Source organism: Lasioglossum baleicum, chromosome 14 (genome assembly GCF_051020765.1).
Source record: "Lasioglossum baleicum chromosome 14, iyLasBale1, whole genome shotgun sequence".
In the NCBI taxonomy this organism is placed as follows: domain Eukaryota; kingdom Metazoa; phylum Arthropoda; class Insecta; order Hymenoptera; family Halictidae; genus Lasioglossum; species Lasioglossum baleicum.
This window is the reverse complement of record NC_134942.1, coordinates 13,534,085-13,559,017: the sequence shown is the minus strand read 5'-3', so window position 1 is coordinate 13,559,017 and position 24,933 is coordinate 13,534,085. Positions and strand designations below refer to the sequence as shown.

At 36.9% G+C, this 24,933-nt stretch overlaps 1 protein-coding gene across 4 annotated transcripts in view; it reads left to right on the top strand.

Moving 5' to 3' along the window:
- The window catches only part of LOC143215610 (opioid-binding protein/cell adhesion molecule homolog), a 553,686-nt gene that overhangs the window by 61,373 nt on the left and 467,380 nt on the right, over positions 1-24,933 (top strand). Inside the window, exons 1-2 of one of the 4 annotated variants that reach the window (XM_076437890.1) lie at positions 1,421-2,094; positions 2,184-2,316. The exons of 2 other annotated variants lie outside the window; for them this stretch is intronic. The gene's annotated coding sequence lies outside the window, so the exon portion shown is untranslated. Of the gene's footprint in view, positions 1-1,420; positions 2,095-2,183; positions 2,317-24,933 lie in introns of those variants that run through there. One more of the 4 variants, XM_076437889.1, reaches the window with a different exon arrangement.

The following is a 24,933-nucleotide window of genomic DNA, read 5'->3' as shown; positions in this document are numbered from 1 at the left end:
AATCACACGACTGTCATTCTCCTAATATTATTAAAGCGATTACTTTGAATTCTAGAAAACGAGCACTTTTAGCAGCTTTAGTCTGAAAAATTCCCCAACCTCTTCCTTTACATAGTTCACAAGAATTTCTCAGTATTTCCTTTGAGGATTTGCCTTTAATTAGGCAGCACTCTTACAAGAGATAGCAATGTGGTTAACTAACCTTTCTCCGGTCAGCATGTTATTTAGCAATTACTCGTTCGTACCAAACGTATGTTGCAGGTTAGAATAACGTAGGTGAATGTCCCGACAGTAACTCACTGATGCATATTTAAATACTTCTTTCACACTTCCTCTGGGTCCGTAAAAGATAATAAGCACTGTTCATTTACCACTATACATGTCTATTTAGTTTACACATTACAACAATATGTATGTCGTAGATTTAAGCGTGTTTTTAGGATAAGCATGGGCTGAGCATTTGCCGTTGTAGGTTGCCGGAGTCGGCTGCTGAGTGCTCGCGCGTGCATTTATGTACATTGTAGCGCGGCCGAGACGTTAGATCGGCCGCAAGAGTCGGGATCGGTTACTCCTACGCGCGGCCGAAACGTTTGAGCGGCTGCGACAAACAAAATCGGCTCCCTTTTAGAATGCGTGCACGTGGACGAAGTGACTCTGCGGAGTGGGGAAAATGCGAGGCGAGGCGAGGCAAGGCCAGGCAAGGCCCTCGATGCAGTGATGCCAGAGCTGTGGTACTGTGGTACTAAACCATACCCCCACCTATAGCCTACTATTGCCCCTCCGTCGTGTTCCAACGCGTCCGCGCGCTACAGTCACCAGCGTACCTCTACGGATACAGTAGAGTGATACGCTGGTGAGTGTAGCGCGCGGGCGCGTTGGAAAACATCGTAGGGGCAATAGTAGGCTATGGTGGGGGTATGGTTTAGTACCACAGTACCACAGCTCTGGCATCACTGCCTCGATGGCCCGAGACCGGCCGGCAGATTTTGTTTAGCGTTCGAACGATCGAGAGCGTCTCCGCCACTCTCCGCAGAGTCAAACGGTCAGAACACTCGACAGCCGACACGCGACTATGAAACGTTTTAACGCCGGGGCGCACGGGTCGCGCCAAAATGTTACTGCTACGACATGTATAATAATATGACAATAAGTAACACTGTAACACTGTGACTGGACCACTGGACGCATCCTTGTTTGTCATGCGCGACACCAGCGACACCATCTCAATGGTGAGATGTTGTGCAAGATTTCTCGCGCATGCGGGGCGATTTTAGGTGAGCGCATACTAGATGGTCGCGGGAAGGCCGCGGATCGTTTCGAGAAGGCAGGGGCCTTGGAGGAAGGGAGCAAGGAGTCCATGCGGCAACAAATCTCTAGCAGGTAGACGGAGAGCAAAGCTCCGCGGCCTTCTTGAGACCCTCTAGTATGCGCTCACCCTAAATCCTCGGTAAAGTGAAATTCTCCATAAAATGGGGTACCTTGAACAATCCGTAATATGTATATCGATACTTTCCCACCAATATTACACTACCGCTCAAAAGTATCCGGACACTGGCGAAATGTGTAATAGCAACGCATAAAAGTTACTCAAGCATCTAAAATATTGACTAAAATCGATCGTTATTACATACATACTTTCTTATGAAATATCTAACAACTGTTTTGGACGCGCATGCGCGAGAAAAATCTTGCGTAATATCTCACCACTGCACCTTCTAGGTTAGAGTCGATGGATCAATCGATCGTTAATCGATTCCCTCAGAGTGTGGGCATAACGTACAGTGTACAGAGCACACCTCAAAATTCGTTCACTATAAATACAAATCTAAACATACTAAATTGATAATGTTGTGTACAGTTAAAATAATATTGTGGAAAATTAGACAAGTGTTTACATAAAATAATAAAACAACGTACATACAACAGTATGCATATAAATAATAAGATATGATTGTGACGGTATTGTGAGTTGTAGAGGTTTCGATTTATCGAAGTCTTCGAGTAAGAGAGGTTTACGGTTTACCAGAGTTTTACAAGAGTGAATAATTTGCTGATTGCAGTGGTTTTAAAGAAAGAAAAGGTGAATTTTTGGAGGTTAGTTATTTATTATGTTCATATAGTAAATATAATCTACTAGGCTCTTACAAATTATCATTACATATTAAAGAAATCTGTGGTTTTAGTCTGCCCGAGTGAATTAACAGATTGTTGGTCAATGGTATTTTCAACGGTAACCTAAGCAGGGAATACATTTTCTTCAACATCATCGCATCTTTCTACGAAACTTCATGAAACATTTACTGCTGTTTTGTGGAGGTGAGTTATTTATTATGCATCTTTATTACATACATCTTTTAATTTAAAATATAACAGGAAAAGCAAATGGTCAACATCTCAGAACTGGTAACAGCGGCTTTTAACGAGTATCGTCTTGTTTTTAATGTTTGGTAGACAGAAAAACCGGCAACAAAGTAACGCTGTAATAGCATTGTAATGCATAGTAAATACAATCGGTGCGGTGAACGCGTCACAAATTCTCAATCACCCCGTAACAAATTGGATATTATTCCGGCTGCTGTTCCGACATTGGAGACAGCCACTTTAATGATTTTATATTCACGCGGCAGACAAATGGTAATAAATTGAAATTGAATTGTATATTACGGAATCGCCATAAATAATTGGAAATTTAGCGTCCCGGAGCAAGAATAAACCAGGGAAGGTGACAGACGGAATATCGTAAATCAAGATTGCTTGATACTTCGTGGTGAAGTCTGATCGAGAGCTTTAAAACACGAATGTGTTGGCTTTAATATTGAATGTCAAGTCTGCTGGTGCGTGATGTACAGTGCGTATATACAGTATCAAAAATCATTTAAACACTACATTTCCGATTCTCGAAAAATTATCGATATTTAAACGATGATTATTTCGTAAAAACAAATAGTACAATGGTACAACCATAAGCCTGGACTTATTTTAAAGTTTGATGTGCCTACCTTCGCAAATGAGTGTTCATTTTAAAATGAATATCTATTTTTAAAAAATGCTAAAAATTCAAACGCATCTAACAACTTCCAAAAATTTTTTTAGATTTGTAGATCTAAGCTTCCCTTCCAACGACCTCTCAGAACTTATTCTACAATTTTTTCACTATTTTATGGAACAAAAGTGAGGATTAAGTTCGGCCGTGTAAAGCTTGCATGATTTTTTAAAAATCGATTTTTCAACAAAATCGTTCGTTCATGTTAAAATAATACGGTGCGTCTAACCTTCTGATACGCACTGTAATGTAATATCATAAAATTCCTGTGACGGAAAATAATCTCGATAGAAAGATTGAAGATACACGATGGCGTAATTCTTTCTGCTGCTAATTAAATGTTGAAACAGCTCATTACGAACGAGGTGGCATTAAAAAGTAGATGCAGTGATAAGCGTAATGAAATAATGCGTGGCAGCTCGTGGCGTTCGTAGGTTGTGACGATTTCTGGTTATGGTGAATTCATTTAAATTGCGGAAACATGAAAGCTTTAAGAGTGCAAATTATATTAAACGGTGATTAGGGGTTCGCCCGCGTTGATATAACGTTAAACGGCTGTTTGTAATAGCCTCTTTTCCTTCTTGACTCCACACGCCATTGCCGATGCAAATAAGGAGATACGCGGTACGAATTACTCAAACAAATTCACCGATTATTAGCGTCACGATTCGTTGCCGCTCTCTGTAATCAAATTTCACGTCTACTTTGCGATTATTATCGGCGTTATGCTAAAATTTCCCGTGGAAAATGGGGAATCGGAAAGTAATCGTGTTCCTGCGTTCACGTTCGAACCGTTCTCTCGGTATTTGTTCAACTATTCGTGGAAAAAGTGCGCGCGGATGTTCCGAATATACGTTTAAAACGGTACCTCTGCGTTTCCAGTAAACATTTTTGGAATAATGTAATACTCCGAGAAAGATTGCGCACGATTTCCATTTGTCCGGAGCAAAAAGCATTACGAATCGTTTAAATAGCACGTACAGTGAGTCACAAAAGTATTCGAATGCTCTGAAATGAAAAGTGTCACGTTTAAAAAATATAAGTCATATTACGAATTATAAAAGACTTTTATTTCTATGGTAACATATACATAAGTATCATGATTATACATGTTATAACGATAACATAAACAATACTTATAAAACATTTCGTAGTAACATCGGTTAAATGAATGTCAAGAAAGTATTTTAATAATGAAACTTGTAATACAAAACAAACCTTGAATGTGACAAACTGTAAACATTGACTCTCTCTTCAGTAACAACATTTTTTAAAAATATCTCGAGAACTAATAATTTTTTTAACATGGTATCCAAAACACGTGTAGAATTAATTAAGATGGAGTGATGCTGAGTGTAATTGTGGTTAAAAAAAGATTCATTCTTATTTTGTTGGCAATATGAATCAGAAATAAGAATTTTTGGAAAAACAAGTATTTAAAATACTAAAGTACTACTCTTTAAAATACTAAATTGTGTTTTACAAAAATTATAGTTGGGGATAAAATAATTAATCGCGCTCGCTTGTTTTTTATTGTTTAGATATTGTACTCATTGTGGTGAAGGTGTGAAGGTCCAAAAGAATAACATTTACTTGATTTTATTGAACAGCAATTTCATTTGGTATTAAATTGAATAGTATTTATAATATAACAATATTATGTAACTCTGTAGTTATTGATTACTTCTAAAGGTCATCTGCACCATGATTAACAAAATTTATTACAATAATAATATTATAGTCTTGTTATTATATTCTTTCATAAAAATATTAAGTCCCAACATATATTAAACATTTGTCTATTTTGACGATGCACAATAACATGTTCCAAAAAGTAGTATTAATAATTTATATCAATGAAAATTATTCAACGTACGGTCATTTAAAAACACTAAGTTAAGATTCGTTTTCGTTGCTTCTTCTGAAGTGAAATTGGTGTCTAAAAAATTGGTGATAAATTTGAGGAGGTTGTTAAATGCACATTTGCCCACATTTTCCAGGTGATTAAACTAAGAATTCGTACGACTTAATTACTCGCATAAACCACGCACATGCATAGAGAGTTACATGGGGAAGGAAATTATGTTGTAGTTTGCGAACGTTTTTAATCTCGTATCAGCAACAGTTCCCGCAACGCGAAATTAAGTATACTCGTTAGCGAGACGCTGTTTGCTAATGGGAGAAAGATTCGGGCTTCCCTGGTTTCTTATCTTTTTCTACTCGACTGTCACGATATTTCGCATTAATTCGCAATTCCGTGACCAGGTCACACATTGTCTCGAACAAGATGAGACTCTTACGGTATTTTACATGACCGAGTCTTTTGCAGAAATGTAAGATCGACTGCGGAATGAATTGGCCGCTACGATCCAATGTTACATTTTTTATTAGTATAATAGCCGGATAGAGTCGACGTTGTTCCTCCGATTTCATTTCTCATTTACTGTTCAGTAACGATCTCAAACGGATTCATGAACTGCGAAAATCAAAGTAATTTATTTTATTAATTTATTAAAACATAGACGCGCGAGATAGAAACTACAGGTCACTTTATGTTTTTGTATTAATGTTTAAGTAACCATATTCATGACAAGTAACCAGATTATTTTGCATAAAAGTCCGCTGTCTGCTGATAACAAATCTGGTATATCATGTACAAATAAAAGAAAATTGAAAAACAATTGAAAAGGAGACTAAAACCTTTGCATATACCCAGCAAAACCAGAGGGGTTCCTTTTGAGGATCAAAATCGAAGTATTTAGCTAACAATAAGCAATGTCCAGCAATCCAGAGATTATAGACAGAATCTAGTAAATTAATAAAAATGTGCAAATATAAAAATGAATACCGAACCACTTTTATCAAACCATGCATAAAAGCGAGGGCTTCGATAAAAAAGGGAAACATTCGAATTTTATTGTTTGTAATGCATTTATTTATGAATTTAGTATGCGCATACATTAATTGTTTTATCGAATGAACACATTTCCTTTCACACGGCGACATGTGTCCGGTGAATCCACCTAACAAGTGTGTATTTAATACGATTCATTTATCTGGACTTGTCAGGGATGAATAATTCGCACGTGTCATCATTGCAAGTTCAATGCGTCATGATTATAATAAAGCCTAAATTTTATAGGCGATCGCAACAGGTGTCATTCATAATAAATGAATAGTTACTGCGAGGGCCTTGATCGAGGAACGTTTTGTAAGAGTCGCATTCTAAAATCGGACATTTCATATCCAACAACCTAATAATTCGTAGTGTCAATCTTCTTTTGTTCCCACGTATCCCCACCACGAGTTCCAAAGCTTTTAACAACTCGTGGGGGGGATCGCTAGTAAGCATCGAACGAGGATTCTGTACATTAAACGAGGTTGTAACTTTGTAACAGGCGAGGTTCTACTGTAGTCGCAAGACAGTTGTTAATCTGTCGTTGTTCTTACACATTATTTGCAACTATTCTTATACACTTGAACATATTTATAAAAAACGATTGTTCCATCTGATTCATCTTTTGAAACCATTTAGTCAAAAACATTTAGGTGGCCTGTTTTAAGTGAAACACCCAGCATGATAAACCTGTAGATTACAATTAAACAGCGGGATGTTTGTGCAAAATAAAAATTTCCTACCTGAATTGCAAGAAACTGGAATGCCATACAAATTCATTTGGGTAAACTTTACTTTACCGGACTTACAATTTGTGCCTTCCTCCTGTAAATTATGATGTATTTGGTATGGACTCCAGTAGACTTGTATCCGGGGCGGCTGCAGATCGAAATTTCGATCCTGTAGGATCAATGGTTCAGGAGTTATGCTACTGGAGTGCATAGGAGAAAGGCACAAATTGTGAGTCCGGTACATAAAAATCCAGAGTCAAATTTTCACCGAGTAACAGCTCCAATATTCGAACAGTCATTTGTCGCTGTTTAGCTCGGATAATCGAGGTTCTACTGTATCGTTTTAGCAAATTCTATCTCTCTGTTGGTCACAGGTAGCGTTCTACTTTCGCGATGTAGGATATGATTGCCAGCAGCGTCCAGGACGGAAACGTTATCCGAAACGCGATAAGGGCTGCAAGGTCGCGCTCGAGGTTGATTATGATCGTAAATAACAATCGGTCGCGACATCGACGTTAACCCGATGTCGTGCGTGATGCATGTGTGTAAGCACGCGTTGCGCCGGATTCACTGGCTGGTCGCCTCCGAGCACAGAAGGGATTATCTATCAATCATAGCCATCTACCAACACGATTCGCCGTGAACGCACACACGTTTACAACTGTTTCTCTCCCGGTTTCGTTTGCAGCCACCGTTTATTCCCGCATCAAGCTCAGCAGGAACTAAGCGATGGCTTTGGCAGCCCGAATTTCATTAACATATGAACAATATGACGCTGCAACAACACGCGGTTCAGCTTCGCGATAACACGAGCTCCTCGACATTCGTTTCGATAATGCTCTGCTGCATCAACATCATATGTAATTTATAACGAACCGCCGCGATATCCTTGCACCCCCTATCGACGTGAAATCATTTCAATGCGGAATTACAGGAATTTGTTGAAAGTCCATTACGTTCACCTTCTCCTCCCAATGACCGTTTCAACATTTTCTCAAATGGTATATAATTAGACTCCGGGATCATATTGACACACGGGGACTCTTTCGTAACAAATTCGACTTGCAGTTTTGACATCATTATTTTCCATGAACAATGCGAAGCATACGTGTTTCGCATTAAAAAGAATGGAAGTCACAAAGTTTCCAGCAAATTTACCGACAAATAACAGAACAGGACACCTTAATTCGCGAAAACTGTGTCAAATTGACACGAGGGATGGATGTGGGTTAAAAGATTCAATAATGTTGTAATGTTGCTTTCAATGTGACAAAGTCGTTAAGGGATGAAATCAATTTTTATGTTATTCCTGCTTCCCACAATCAATGCAAGACATTTTATTTTGCATAAAGACCCGTCGTCTAATAATTAGTAAGAATCAATTAGTCTAAAATAGAAAACGAAAAACGTCCTTTTTTATGGCTGGGTCGCTGTTGCTTTAATAACGCGTCATCGGAACTGTTCGCAAGTAGTAATCCAAGTGTTCTATCGCTGGAATTTATAACATTGTAGTGGCAGACAGCAACCCTTGGTAAAGGGATTAAAGGGATCACCGACTGAGTGCCCCGTCATAAACCGACATACCGATCACCGCGTCGAGCTACCATCTAGGTGCCCTAAATGTTGCAGCTGTGTATCACATAGTTAATTTCCAAAACGCTCTGTTAGTTTGCGAAAATTTATTGCTAAGAGCGTTCCCCTGACACGTGTGCTGCTCCCACGCGATCTGCATATTTTCCCTTCCTTCTATCTCAATCAAAATCATCCCATGATCAATTATGTTCGACGTAAAGGCGAACAGGATGAACCAAATCCACTGCTAAGCTGTGCAACATGCCCGCTGCAAGTAACAAATAATCATTGGTTTAGTCTAATTTATTTATGTCTTACTATAAATAAATTGTTATTGTAAAATATGTTATTTATATTTTTAAATATATTCTTAGAAATCGAACGTGAAGTATCTGCATTCATGTCATAAGCAACTGTGTTGGTTGGCGGTACGTTGACTCTGAATCAGATTGTTTGTATCACTGTATCTGTCACGCGTCCCTTAACGTTAGATACCAGAATAATTAGTCGCAATACCAAAACATCTCTGTTTGAACAATAGACCCTTCCATCGTCAGTATAGCATGCCAGAGTGTACCTAAGACAGTTGAAACTAGCGAAACACAGAAGGTAACCCGAGGCAATTACACCGGAATATCAATTCTTAGTTTGCAAGACTTTCTTGTACATATTGAACGTCGACAGTTCTCAGGATTGTACTTAGTGCTTAACGTCAGTCATTGAATTATTGGGTTGATCTAAACTAAGTCCGTGTGGTTTTGTCAAATGAGAAAACACACCGTTCCTCTCTTAAATATTTATTTTAACTATCCTTCTTATTCGAAATAATGAAGTATTTAGTTTTAGTTGAAGCATTTAGTTCAACTCAATTGTTTATTTATTTCATGATACTAAATGCCAGCCATTTCATTTACCGTTCTACGTCAGCACATTATTTTGCGAAAAGAATAATTACTTAACACTTACATATGTAGCCAACCAAAACGTATAGATTATTTAAAACCTTTAGTATTTCACATGTCCGCACAAATTCTCATTTTAATACTGTAAATGAACATACATATTAACGAGCAAAGAATGGACATTCGGAGAAATTTTATAATATTTTTAGAGGAACATTAACAAGTTGTTGAAAGAAATGCAGCAAATGGGTACCCGTTGGAGATCTGTTAACAAAAGGGATCACAAAATTAATCTTCACCCTTTCTTCAAGGTCAGAATTTATTCAAACGTTCTCTTAAAAAACGACTTTAAACTTTCGTGAACCATTATATTTCTTGTGTCTACAGGGTGCCATCCCCTCCGCTTTTATAGCATTCTGGGACACCCTGTGTAGACACATGGAATAAAATGGTTTAGGAAACTTTAAAGTCGTTTTGTAAGGGAACGCGCGGCTGACTTGAGATCGATGGTCCCTTTGAGACTTTTGTTTCTTGCGATGAACACTATTACGATGCAGTCTAAAATAATTTGACCTTGACAAAGTGGGTCAGGGACCACTTGTTTTGCAGGTCTCCATTGATCCAGAGGAATATGTACATATGTAGAATCCCGCTATGGCAGTCGTGACATATCATTTTTATACACACCTTGTAAATGCAAAGACTAACTCAATTAATATTGAAGAATACTTTGTTTGTATTGAAATCGTTTGGGACTACTTAATTGCAAGTCAATTTTATAAATGTACTCATTGTACTATTCAGTATTAAATATTGTTAGTCCACATGTTTATTCATTATTATAATGGAGACAATGTTAAGTATAAAGTAACAAATTCATTGATGCTTTAATCATCATCATTTTTAGTTATACAGTTCGAAGTCACCTCACAGAACATTTTTTTTCCTTAAAAATACTTCAACATGTACTTCAAGGACCCTGTACATAAGCTAGCGAATGTAACGTAATAAATCTTCCAGAATGGCGGAACTTTCTTGCTCTCAGGATATTTACCTGCACCCATTTTTTAAAATTGTTACAATACAAGTTCTTGAATAAATTTACTTCTTTTATTTACCCGTTTCATTACAAACTTTCTCAATATCCAAATGAGTAATTTTAACCTACGCTGTACCCCTGTAGTCATGTATGAAACAAAAAATTTGAATTCTTAAAAGACGAGTATGTATCATTCAATTCCGACAATTTGCATGGGAAAATTAATTTGTCAACTATTTGTTACGTAATAACATATCTCGAACGATTTTTTGTTTAGGGTCAAGCGTACAGGATGTCACGAAATTATATGTCTCGGCCACCATAGCGTGATTCTACACCTACGATTTAGTGGAAATTGACATAAAAAGTCGCCGCAAAATTAACCTTAACCTTGAAAATCAAGGTCAATTTTGTGGGTTTTTTTATGTCAATTTCCACCAAATCGTGGGTGTAGAATCACGCTATGGTGGCCGTGGCATATAATTTCGTGACACCCTGTACAATGACATTTCTGAATAAAGAACAAATGGAAATGCTTCTGAACAACGTCATAGAAGACCAGTCGGATTTGAGCTGAAGCTTTTAAAACAGGATTTACGTGGGAGGAAAGGTGGATTTACGCGGTGAACCAGGCGATTTGACCGATATTGCGCAGGTTATTACGGTGGCCAGTTTAAGTAAAAGCGAATGCCAGGGTTCATCTTCCACTAGGAAAATGTCGACTACTTATGTGCTTGCATTTAGTGCCGAACAGAAATATTATATATGCCTGCAAAAGTTCGTGCCCTATTTGAAAGGAAACTGCAAGCGGTTACTTTTTAAAATACAGTTTTAGTATTTGTATTTTATCATAATAAACAATTATTAGTTAATGATAACTAGACTGCGGATCTTTATGCATTTATGCATTGCAAAATTTTTCAAGAAACGCTGGAATACCAAATTCGACAGAAATTTAGTACAATTTTTATTTATTATCGATCTACAGAAGCTATTACCGATGAAGATGGGATTTTACTTGGTCCCACTTTCTTAAAATAACAGTTTTATTATTTGTATTTTATCATAATTTATATAATATACAACAATAGGTTGTGACAACTATTTCGATGACTCCCATGTCGTTCAACGCGTTAACAATATGAGCTAGTGTTCACAATAAGAAAAGCCTTATTATTAGAGAATTTCTGTCTCAAAATTAATAAAATGTGAACAAGTTTTTATTGTTTCGTAGGCACACAGGTGTCATGTTTCGTTAAACAGAAACGGTAAAGTGAAGTTTCACACCGAACAGACGTCACAGTCCGGGGGAGAAACGTTGAGTACAATGATCAATCAATCGCGAGCACAGTCAACGAACGGCGATTGCTTACGTTCCCGTTCTCAAAGCGGAACAACAAACAGTCTGATTAAGCCTTTGCGGTTCTTCTGTACACACACTTGCTAGAATTGCATTTCTCACTGGCCAGTGGATTGAAACGTTTCCAGAAGAAAATACAAGCGTGACTTGTGCAACGGATGTCGCCACTCCACCCTTCTGCCTTGTTGTAAATCTAATTTTGAAAAGTTTATCTGTTTGCTTGACAAAATTTGACTCGCTGAAACGTGAAAATTCGGTGTTGCAAAAAATGCTGGAGATATTTAAACTGTAGAAATCAGATTGGCAACGAATTATCCGGGCTGCATGCAAGAAAAATGGTTTGTTGAATAAAACTAATTGTAAGGGAATAATGTAGATGCAATTCAGCTTACGTCACAGTTTCTATCATGGCACACGTGCAATGACGATCCTATCTGTCACGGAATTGCGTGCCGAGTTTTGGTCGCTGCACTAAAAATTCCAATTTTCCAATGTTCTTCCGAATCGGCGAGCGTGCGTTCGACTCCAGAGCGTTAATTAAAACTGCACAATGAGCGAAGTTGCCACCGAAGCGAAACGAAGTTCTCGAGTAAAACTAATCGCGTTTGCCCATTCCTACATGAAACGCCGCGCCGCGCCGCGCCGGCCAGCATTCGCACGAATGTATTTTAATAACAAGCTTCTGTGGACCGTTCGTAAATTTTAGAACGACTGCTATTTTCAACGACGTGTCTTAGAAATTAATCGTGGCCGTAACGATACTATCGATTTATTCGCCTAATAACATTTAATTTATGGATCATCGGCAAAGTCTCTGAAGATTATTTACGCCTAAACGTGCCGCGAAGTTTTTTACTGCGACCAAAATTATTATCAACAGGTGTTATCTGAATACACATCAGCGTAATAGGACATGATTCTATTGTATACAGTATACATAGAGTCCGATAGGGAAAAATTTTAAGCGTGCACAGGGTGTACCAGATAAAGTGTTACAAACTGTTTTCTCGGAATCTAATGAAGACATCGACTCCATTTTTTTTTATTAAATGGTTAAAGAGGGCATGTATTTTATTAGTATATTATTAATTTTATTTGGGGTCCTCCGACATTTTTTTCAATGGATAGTATTAGGTTGTCCCAAAAGTTTCTTTCGCAATGCGTACATTTAATATTGTTACATCAATTGTTACATCATATAGTGCAAAGGGTTAAAATAATTGCTACTAACACGAAGGTAAATTGAAATACAGTATGGAAGCGAAAGATTGACAGGTTTTTAAAGAATTTTAGTATCGTGCCTTTTATTTCGGAAGAGAAGAATAAAGTTCTTAGATTTATACGCGTTGTGACCTGTTTACGTTCGTCTGAGCATTTCTTAGTTCTTCTTTCGGCGCATCTGACGGGCATGGGCAGGCAGCTGGAAAAGAAGAACAAACTTTTAAAACTATTAAAATCTGACCTCTGATCGATACGGAGCGGTGCGGTGTCATAAACGTACGTAGCCAAGTATTCCGACGTATGAAGTATGGCCCGCCGTACAAAGATGCGGTTTATGATTAAAGAGCGAGTAAATGGTTCGAGTGACAAACTTTTTCTACAGTCCCGTCGGAATTATCCCTTTAAGCATAGTTTGGAAACATGTTCGAAGGTAGTAAAGATACAGCACACTCCAGAGTTGAGGTCACGAAATTCATAGGTGAATTCTGCACGGTTACGACCCAGTCCAAGAATTCGAGAATCGCTATGACCATCGACGTATCGAGCCAGCTCACACAGGTCAAACAATCGTAAACTGGGATTCTCGAATATCTGCGCATTATGTGAAAATGTATTTCGCAGTTACTAATACTACGTTACTTCTCCGACTGACACATAATGCGTCGAGTCAATGAAAGAAGATAAAAATCGTATTTCGGGTTTCTGTTATTTACACAAACGTGTTTCAGTGGCTTACTGCTTTCTTTCCACTCAATATGATTATACAGGATGTACCAGCTAAATTGTTACGAGCCGCGCAATAAAAAGAAAGTTCAACTAAATGCTATTCAGTTTAACGAAAGGTATCAGAATAACAAAAAATCAATAATACTTTCTATTTTAAAAAATGTTGGGACCCTTTTTCGCCAAAAATGTAATACATACTAAAATATTAGCACTCCTTAACCATTTAATTAAAATAAATAATTAAGTCGATGTCTTCTTTAGATTCCGAGAAAACAGTTCGTAACACTTTATCTGGTACACCCTGTAGAACTAGGTACGGATAAGATGCTGATAAGTACCCCTAAATCAAACTGATTTTTTGTTTTTAGTCAGACCATTCGATAGGGTTCCCAAAGAAAACCCTCTGCGACGAGTTTCACGTTGATACCCCTACTACAAGGGTAGTTATAAGGTGCACTTGACGTTAGTGTGTTATGTTCTATTTCTTCTGTTCTGTTCAACAAAAAATTACGAAAAAATTCATGAACATTCTACCGAGTAGCACACATGACAGTGAATTATTTCAGAATTTATGGTTGCAAAATCAATTTTTAAAAAAAACTCGGAAGCACAAAATTACCGACTTTATATTGAAGTTTTCAGAGTACCACGTTTATATTATTCTGTTAATTGCATCTCATCGTGATCATGTTTCAAAAAATTGGAAATCTCCAAGAATTCGAAGAACAGTTTTATAAAAATTCAGTAATCCGACCTAGAATAATTCCATTCTATGTATATGATTCTTTTCATTGTATGGATATATTATAAAATTGATGTAATACCTCATACAATACTTAAATGTTTAGTAATTGATTAGATACCAACATATTTAATAATGTAAACAATATTTTGAATAATGGTACAGCAATTTTTAGTGGTAAGGGTTAAATTTGATTAAATTTATTGAATTCAACAGTACACATTTCTGGTACTATTCTGGACACCTGCGCTAACTGACAAGTCAATTTCAGTTTCAATATTTCAAAAACGCGACGCCGATGGTGGCAGGGTCTATGACCGCTGTTTGAGATGAAATCTCGGAGCACGTATGTGTGTGTCTGAATGAGCGTCTGGCAGTTCGCTAGGTGAGCCAATTAGAAAAATTGTCCATCCACCCGCGAGTCATCGACGAAGCCGTCGAACTCCCATCAAGAAGGAACAAGTGACAATAGAAGCGCAAAGGTTAACAACCGTGGTAGACAAAAGACCTCTTCCACGTCAAATCACACAGAATTTGCTATACATATAGGTACCTACCTAGCAATTTTTGAAACTGTCAGTATTCGAGTGTGGACGACGAAAATCGTTGCAGGGTGTATAAAAAGTAATGATCATCCGTCCTAGGGATGAATCTACACCTCTGGATCGGCATTTGTAAAAGAAACTTGCTGCAAAATTGTTTATAACAGAAATAGTTTGAAAAGAACCATACGTCGCACACACATTGTTAATATTGAGATACACACTAGTAGAATTAATTCTAGACACTTTTAAATTTTTACTTAAATTTCGCATTTATTCAGACTATTGGTTGGCAAATAAGTTCGTTCGGTTTTTGTGATTTATTCCACTGTAAAAATCATCGTTTTCCAATTTTAGAGCGTCGCTGATATGTATAAAAAAATCAGTAAAAACACCATTTACAGACATACTTTTAATATACAATAAAAATTACAATTTCAACACGTTTCGAGGTATTCGAAGCCATTTTAGTCGTTATTCACACTTTTAAAAACTTTATTAAGGTCTACTTCTGCAAGCACAATGCCTGACTAAATCAGTGATGAAACTGTTTGTAAAGACCGTCAAGGCCTTCCTAGTGGTTGTTACAATGAACCCACGCATCCTATGATTGGCTATTTCACATCATGCGACGATTCGTGTTGCCAGATGCAAAATCAAAAATGACGCAGTTTAGATTTTTTTACATAAAAATTTGAAAGCATTTACAAACCAAATCATGTAGAAATATTAAGTATAAACATTATAGATTACAATAAAAATATTACGGTATCTATTTAGCATAGAAGAATATACATTTTCTGCACAAATATGAAATAAAGAATATTTTTATGCGAAGTGTCCAGAATTAATTCTACACGTGTAAACTGTTAAAGTTTCTGCGAAATTTAGGTATACGTACAGACAAAAGCCTACTACTACGGTCCACCTAACCGAAAAAAGTGATTTATTCATACAGTAAAATTGTTAATATCTGGATCGATTAAATCGTTAGTAGTTTAACGTATAGGTCTACAGAAGAAAGACCGTGACTGCATAATTTCGCATCGGAAATATTCGAACAGGATAGTGGTAAAGTGACTGTAATCGCTTCTGGATTAGTAAGCTTATTTCCTTTAATTAGAGTCCTTCGGTGCGATTCTGTCATGCATATCTAATCGTTCAAGACAGCAAATCCTCGCGGGACCTCGTGCAATTAGTGATGGGAGTATTACAGAGCCGATGGAATTAGGCACAAGAAATGGATCACTAGTTTGTATGGAACTTTAAGGTGGTAGACTCGTTTCCAGGATTACAAGGGTGCGGGATGCGCCTTCTCATTTCTCGATAATGCAGTGATCAGGTTTTCCATTAGTCAAAACCGCTAGGGAAAACATCAATTGAGGCCGCGATCGCCCTCAAAAGCCATAAAGCTGATCATTATAGCTATTTTCCTAAAGCTGCGACAGCTACATGCTACCCAATAATGCAAATTACGCCTCGTAAACGTAAGAATAGGACTTTTAAGGGCGATTGCGGCCTAGATTGATCTTTTATGTAACGTTTTTGACTACTAAAAACCCCATCTTGCAGTCCTGGAAACGAGTCTACCCCCTTAATGGGTGCTATCTTTTTGTCCTGCAGTGTACGCTGTAAATAAAATCTTGTCAGCGAGATGGAAGAAATCCTAATGACGTAATACCTAATCGTGGATTCCGAACGGAATAATCCCAATATAATTTGGCAATGTCTGACAATGAGTGGTAGCATAATAAAAAAATCAGAAACGAAGATTTCCGTTAATGTACGTTTTGTTCCAAGGGAGTTTGGCGGGGCTGTCGGGAATTGATCGAGTCAGGTCGAGAATTCTCGCGCTAAGTAAAGAGAAAAAATTGGGGTAGGTAATTCCCAAGACAAACAGCCACGCAGAAATTGAGACAGATACAGAGAAATGTCAGTGGATCGCATTCGTATCAGAATAATCTCGTGTAATCCGAAGCTTACTGCAGACGTTGGCTCGGTGAAGTCAATTTATATTCGCAAACAGTTAACAATGCATCGGTGTCTAAGTTTATTCGTTCGGGCGACGAAAATGCAACTTGAGTACGTCGGGCACGTTATAGTTTTAATGTCGACCGTTCCCAAGTGCGATTGACATACCAACGAGGGAGAAATTTAATTTTGGACCGGTATAGTCAGCATTCAATTATACCGAGTTATACCGGCTGGGTTCCCTAATTTATCCGAATAGCTTGGCATGCACTTAACCTAAACGCGAATCGTTACTACGACTGTGGGTCAATTAATTGATGAACTTTGTTAATTCCTCGCCATCAAAACATACGTGCAAAGTTAACCTCTGTTCAACAGCGTTGTTCTCGGAGCACGATGGCCGTAAGAGGAGCGAAATTGAAACTTTGACAGTAATCTAAATGTTCTCGTAAACACCATCGAAGTTGTTATTGTATTAGTTCGCAATCAATACGACAAATATTCTGCTATTCGGCATTCGCTTGTCGCCAATTCAGGTTAAAATTAATTGAATTTCTTGAATTATATTCATCTGCTTTACACAGAGTTGGGCAAAAATTTGATCAACGATTGACGAATAAATTTCTACTTAAACTCCTACTTTAGTCGTTAATTGCGGTTAACTATTACATTCTTTTCAATTGTAATCGTCAATCGGATAATTGATTAATGATTCACTGCTAAAATTTCGAAATGAAATACGGAATCATTTTATTTTTCATCTTAAACTATTAATTATTTATTATTCATTATTTTAACTACAATTTAGTGATTTAATATCACTGTAATATACATATATTGGATCAATATTGGACCATATGATTTGAACTTTTTTGAGAAGTTAGAACAATTGGTCTGCTACACAAGGTGAACAAATTTCAAGTTGTCAAAATTGCAGAGACAAAACTAAAATATGAAAAAATTTATAAATTTTTATAAATTAAAATATGAGACATGTTCTGAAACTTTCACAATGCATATAATTGGCACAGATCTACAAAACATATTTTTTAAATTTTCAATATAGGCCAACATAAGAAAGTTGTAAAATGTTTTTAGTATTTTGTATACAATTCTATACAATTTAATATTTTCTATACAATTGCAATGTTTCAAAAAAATTTCTTTTCACAACATGTAGTAAACTAATTGCTCTAACTTCTGAAGAAAGTTCAAATCATACAGTCCAATATTAAAAAAGTTATCGTTTTTTTGAGAGCGTCCGAATATTAATGGGAGTCATTGTATGTGTATGCAGTAATTCTAACACTCAGCGTAGTAACTCTTACAAACGCCCATTTTATCCGTGTAAGTGAATAGTTCGTTAGAAATGAAGCGCGTGTATCGACGATGGGAAACAAGTAAGTTGAAACTCATTAGTAAAACTGTCTGGGTGATCTTGATTAAATGCAATTTGGGCTAATGGTTCGACAATTTTGGCGGGGGACCCTTTTCACGTATACTGTCTGCACTATTGCAGTTCTACGAATGGTCAGAATTACGTAATTTAAAGTGTCTTCACCTAAATGCTGACTAATACATATATACATTCATCCAAAAATATTACATTAAAACCAGAACGCCGATTATTTTAGAAATGAAATTTAAGCGAAACGATTGAAACAGCAACAAATATGAAAAAAAATACATAATTAATTATACATATCATAAAATGCTGGGTTGGATGGTTTTTAAAAACCGGTTTATTTGAACAAATTTAATTAAAGTATTTAACAAATATTGAAATACGCAGTTTTTTAAAAACGGTATTCTTTTGGCAATGACGAACAGCGATCGTATGGTGATCCAGGACATTTGTCATGACTACTAGTTTTAGATTTATACCCCTCTAAGATCGGTTACGCGCCGTATGCTATTGTCTCGCGTGTTTGATATTCATATTTCAGATGGGCCAATTTTGCTCACGAACTATCATAACTGGCAAAGTATGTCTGTATCCTCGATAACCTACGCCAACTCTCGGTTAATACTTCTTCGTGTTGGCCTACTAGATGGTTCTCTCTTATTAAGGGACTGTTGGATGATTGGTCGCTGCAAATTTGCTCTGTTAATGCAGAGAAAATAATAACTTACTTAGACACATATGCAACTATTTAAATATAAAGCTTGTAGCCATTACGGTAGGGAATAAACAGGATCGGTAGGGAATAAATCAAGGTCGCGAATTTAGTTGCCAATACATATCATACAACTTTTACATTTTTCATATTCAGGTGTGCCGCAAATAATTAAGAAACACTGACGTAAAATGTAATAAAATCTTGAATTTGGAAAAAAAGGGGAAATAACTTATTTGCACGCGTAATACATATTTCTATTTTCGCGTCGCCTGAGCATAACAATGAAACAGCATAGCTAGCACAAAAGGCAAACGCCGCGCCAACTGCGTCTCTTAATTACATCTGCATTGTAACTAGCATTGTTACAATTAAGAGGATGTCTGTCATCGAAGAGTAACAGGAACGAATGTAAGTTATCGTTGCACGAAGGAAATTCCCATAATATCGGGCGGTTGTACAACCCTACGGAACAGAAGTGCACGTATACAAACGCGAGTCGCGATACACCCAGCCATGTAGAACACTTGTGCATCCAATAACAATCCAAACCCGATTTTACTCAGTTGCGCAGGCTGCGTTCGTTCTGGTTCTGCTGAGCTGGAAACTGCCTATTATATGGTTGTACCACCACTTCTATTTCCACATTCACCTCGCTATCGGCTTAAATTTGAATTAACTTGAATGCATAAGTATCCTCATTATTCTTAAAGGGAATACTTTATTTCAAGAGAAAATGCTTCTCCGGCTGAATCGAAATTATGTGGCGTCTTCGGGCATATACTACGGCGTGTAACTTTTGAATATCGATGCGTAAAGATTTATAGCAAGTAATCTGGATCTACGCTCACCGAAATTTCTATAAAGTCAATGTGTTTTGTGCCCGTGCAAAGGTTCGTGCATTTAAGTCACTGGGACTCCCTTGTTGGTACAAACGAATATAAACTAATTTTTTGTGACAACACTAGATTGCTGAGCTTATAAAAATCTATAAAAATTGTTCAAGTCAACTGTACAAACTCACAACTAGATCACAGTCTGCTTGCTCTGTCAATCATCTGAAAAATTGGAAATAATACAACAATATCGGCTTAAATTCTTTTAACCCCTTGTACTACGATTTATTTTACGGTTTCGGTGATTAGAACTTTCTCGTAGTTCTATATCGAAGTTTCTTTATCTTCATAAATGAAACAATTTGTTAGGTTAACGTGTACAGCAAAAAAGGGTAGAATGTTATCATAGAATCTTTTATGCATCTATTTCCGAGGAGCGTACAAGGGTTAAATTTTGTCTTTATTATTGTCTAATCACTGATACGTTCAAAGTAATGATTAAATTTCCATTACGTGATAATTTCAGTCACTTGAGCAAGGTATGCAAAGTTTTTTGGTGATTTATACGGCACTATTGGGAAATAAAAATACGGGAAATAGGTATTCCAATTTGGAGATCACGGGTAAAACAAGGAACAAAAGTAAACTTATTTCACGGTAATGCGAAAAGTTTGGAAGGTGGAAAAATGTTCTTGCTGGCTCTTTTTGCTCTAATCGATTGCCAGTTTGCCAGATGCTCACATTTATCAGAAAGGGGCATTACATGTGCCAGCCTCGGATGAAAGGATATGAGGAAACTTGATTTTCGATAGGCCTTTACAACCCTAAATCCCAATAAATTTCTAGAACATGTATATACCTACATTTATCCGAATATTTCAATACAAAAAAATTCATTTCATATCTGGATGCAATCTTTGCATTACGCGGTTGACAGTTTTCAATTAATTTATTATTCTATTGGTCTATAGTTTTATTCTTCAGACGTTGTATTCGTTTTTGGTCCTTCATTTTTCAAACGAAGATGATTAAAATTGTATGCATTTCCTTGAATTAGATCTTTTTAATAAATGCCTCTAACTGTCCTGCAATCAATACAAACATTTTTTATTTTGCATAAAGATCCGCAGTCTATTGAGATTACAAACGATCAAATTTCATTTCATTCAAAAAGAATGAAATCTTCGTGACGAGTCTGACTCTTTGAAAATACGGCAAAGGGTTAGGCGTGAGTGAAAACCTGCCCTGAGACTCACGTTGTTATTCGCGTATCGCTGTTATAATGAGCAGTAGATACAGTTTTATGATCGTTTAATTGACAGACGATTATCTTCAGTACTGTGTCCCTCTCGTCCATTCATCTCTGTTGCCCATGCCGGTTGTTAACTAGATCGAAACAAAGCCAGTCTATTGTCAGCTAGTACCTCTACATTGTATAGATGAAGATGCAATTATAAGGACGTAAACAAAGTGAGATGCCGGGGTAGGAATATCGGTTTCGAAAGCAGAGACCGTTGCCCCTGTTTGCAATTAGTGAAGGCGCACGAAATCCCTATGACATAGTAGGAATAGCGGTGTGATTATAGAGAGATTAAATCTCCCTCCAGCTATGGTAAATAATTTTCAATATAAGGTTAAAATATATACGATAATTACACTGTCTGAAATTAATTTCGCGATACAATTTCACCAATGTTCTCGCAGAAACTTGTTTCTACCTATCACATTCAGTTTCTACGAAATTTGAAGACAAAGTCGAATTTGCAACTTTCAGAATACGCATTAATATGATATTGGACAGCGGATTTTATGCATTTATGCCAAAAATGAGTATGTGTAATTTATAACAGTAAGAATATTAGAAGAATTTTAAAAAATACGGTTATATTATATCCAACATATTAAACGTATTGGAAACAAAAATAAATATGTACTGCATTCTAGATTGTTGCAGGGAGAAAATTTTTATTTTGCATAAACATCCGATGTATAGTAATAATAATCTAATAGTATATAATTTAATAATCACACACACACATTGAGACGCTACTAACATAACAATGTAAACGTGGTACTCCGGGTTTTTTTAAAAATCGATTTTGCAACCAAAAATTCTGAAATAATTTACTGTCGCGTGTGCTATTAGGTAGTGTTCTTGAATTTTTTCGTAATTTGTTGTTCAGCAGAACAGTAGAAATAGAGCACAATTCATTAAACTAAATGATAGGTTTCAGGAAGAAATCACTACGAAATTATTGAGAAAACACAATAAGTAAATTTTCCGTACATATAATGGAAAACAGAAATTCAATTACGAAATAATATTAAAAAAGATTTTCTATATTATTAGTAATTATTAGTAATTATTTATTATTTACATTTAGTGAGATCCTCGAGCTTGATTCTTACTGCGAAGAGATTTTATGTTAGGTTGCAATTTAGTCAGCTTCAGCTCAAGTCTCTTCGTTGTGTTATATCCAGCCGATTTCTTTTTTTTAGCAGCAAATCGTTTATGGCGCTAAATCCACATTCAGCTAAATATGAAGATGGAAACGGTAACAATAGTTTTCTTGCGCATTTGGTTGAATTTATATGTATATTTCAATTCTGTTTCCTAACAAAGCCATCCCATCGCTCCTTTTAGATTGAATAAAAGTCGCCATACGGTCAGAGTTGGGAAAAAATTTTATTTAAATATAAGTTTCGAATAAAGTGGGTTTTTTCCAAGTGGGTTTACAACCTTAATCGAAATTTTTATTTGAATAAAATATTTTCCCAACTCTGCATATGGTTAACTGAAACTCTGGACGAGTTCATTTTCGAATTGTCTCCCTTAACAATCAACTCGCCCCCCCTGGACTTAGAATTTGTTGATCCGGCAAATGGTCATTCATGTTTGTTACGCCTAACAAGATCCCCTGGGGCATGTGTCCATTGACTTTCCCACCTGCGATTGGCACATAATACACGTCTAGATACTATGGTGCGTTTACCTTAATGAAATATGGTTCCGAAACAATATCCACTCTTCATAGGCTGTATATATCGGTAATGATCGTTACCTGCAGTACCATTATTAGAAAAATATTACTTCTTAACCAGAGCTGTGTTGAATTACAATTTGAATTACTTCACGAATTATATCGGTTTTAATATTTAAAATATATTATAAAATATATTTTAAAACTGTGAAATTTTCGTAAAATTTAAATATGAATTAAAACATTTTTAAGCTTAAGAATGGTCTGCACACACACACGCGGAGTATTGGAGATTTCCCATCATTCAGGTGACAAAGTTTACACAGACGGAATATTCGCTGTGAACAATCAAATAATTCGCATTGCATTGAAAACATATTGCGTAAAACAATTGGAGAATCAACATCACTGTTGGAACTTTCGCAATATGGAGGTTTTCTACCTATTCAACAAGTTCGTTTTATTAATCGGTGTGACGTTTGTGTAGTGTGCGCGGTAATATTTTGTATTCAGGCAACTTTCGTATTGTCTTTACATGCCGAACGAGCAAATCCAATCATCGTACCAGAGCCGAGTTCCGCAACTGAGATTACAGTCTCCCGCGTTCTATGCTTGACCCATTCAATACTGTAATCACAGTTTCCTAAATACAATGTGTGAATAGAAAAATGGTGACCAACAGTGTTGCGATTATTCTTCTACATGAATTCATGTTTATAATAATTGTTTCGAGCGACGCGTCGCGTCGGTCCGTTCAATATTGTCGCTGGGTCAGGCTAATTAATGATTTAGTTTATAACAGTAATAGTGTTGAGACGTGCTTAGCGTGTGGCCGACACGAGTGTCAATTGGGGTTTAATCAACACTGATTAATGCATGAAATCATCCTGTATAACTTACTTACAATTAGATCTACAGAAGGTATCTGTTAGTTTTCATTACAGGTACACAGATATAGAAGATTTAAAAATCGTGATGTTTCCATTTCTTCTTCGCAATTTCGACGAATTGAGATTTTTAACAAAAATTGTTTACATATCACCTGACTAGACACTATCAGTTCCAAACTAAAAACTAATAATATTAGTTACTAATTAATACCATTAGTTCACTATAACTAATCCTTCTAAAATCTTAAAAAAGCTCAAGCCATTTTGTCCAGTTTAAGTACGAATACTTTTTTTCCACTCATCGTATAATAAAAAATTAATTAACTCGAAGAATTTCTAGAACGCATGGAATTAGGATCGTTTCACACTATTTTCACGTCATTTGAAAAAGGACGTAAACCGTCTCCGATGCAATCCTTTGGAATCAGTTTGACGATAAAGATTCGTTCCTCGCGGTTCGGAGGACGTCGAAACAGTAGTGTGAAAAGGAGTCGTTAAAAATAAAAGGACGAGTTTCCTCTCGTAACGACGATACGTTCAACGTGTATACGTGTAAAACGAGGTGAAGAAATCCTGCACAGGTTTCCGTGCAGTTACTTCGCCGCTGTTCCTTGGTTGGCAAGGAGTAATAAAGTGCCAGTGTCCAAGCTAGCGGAAATTAATCGACGCGGAGAAAACTGCAGTGCACTCGACGGTTCCCTTTCAGCAAAAACACAAGCAACCTCTTACTTTCTCGTTAAGAAGTTATTGGACGGCGGCGTAATGCGCGTAATGTCGCGAGAACCGAACGTTTAATTCCGAGATCTGTTCAATTACCGAACAAATGACCGTGTTCATAATTATCGTTGTACACCTAGGACCTCGGCCACCCACGCGGAGCTTATCAGGGAAAAAATTCTCCTTATTCACTGATAAGTAAAATTATGTATCGTCGCATGACACTCGTCATGTAATCGTACCATCCCTGGCAAATATATTCGATCGAAATTGCGAATGTGATTGTTTAAGCGTATATTAAATACGAAAAATAATAAATATTTTAGCCGAAGATGGTATAAGAGTTGGGCTGCGGATGTTTATAGAAAATGAAAATTGATACCTTTTTTTAAATTGTTTAACTAAACTGTATATACAGGGTGTCCCAGAACAAGTGTAGCTCCCGGAAATGGGAGGTTCCTTGGGTCATTTGAAGCGACATTTTTCTTTGCAAAAATGGCGTCCGCGGCTTTGTTTAGCAGTTATTAACGAAAAACACGGACCAATCAGAGCGCGCCCTGGGCCGCCGCGCCGCGCTCGCATCAGAGCGTTGGCGGTACGACGCGCCGCGCCGTGACATCGCGTAACTGCTAAACAAAGCCCCGGCT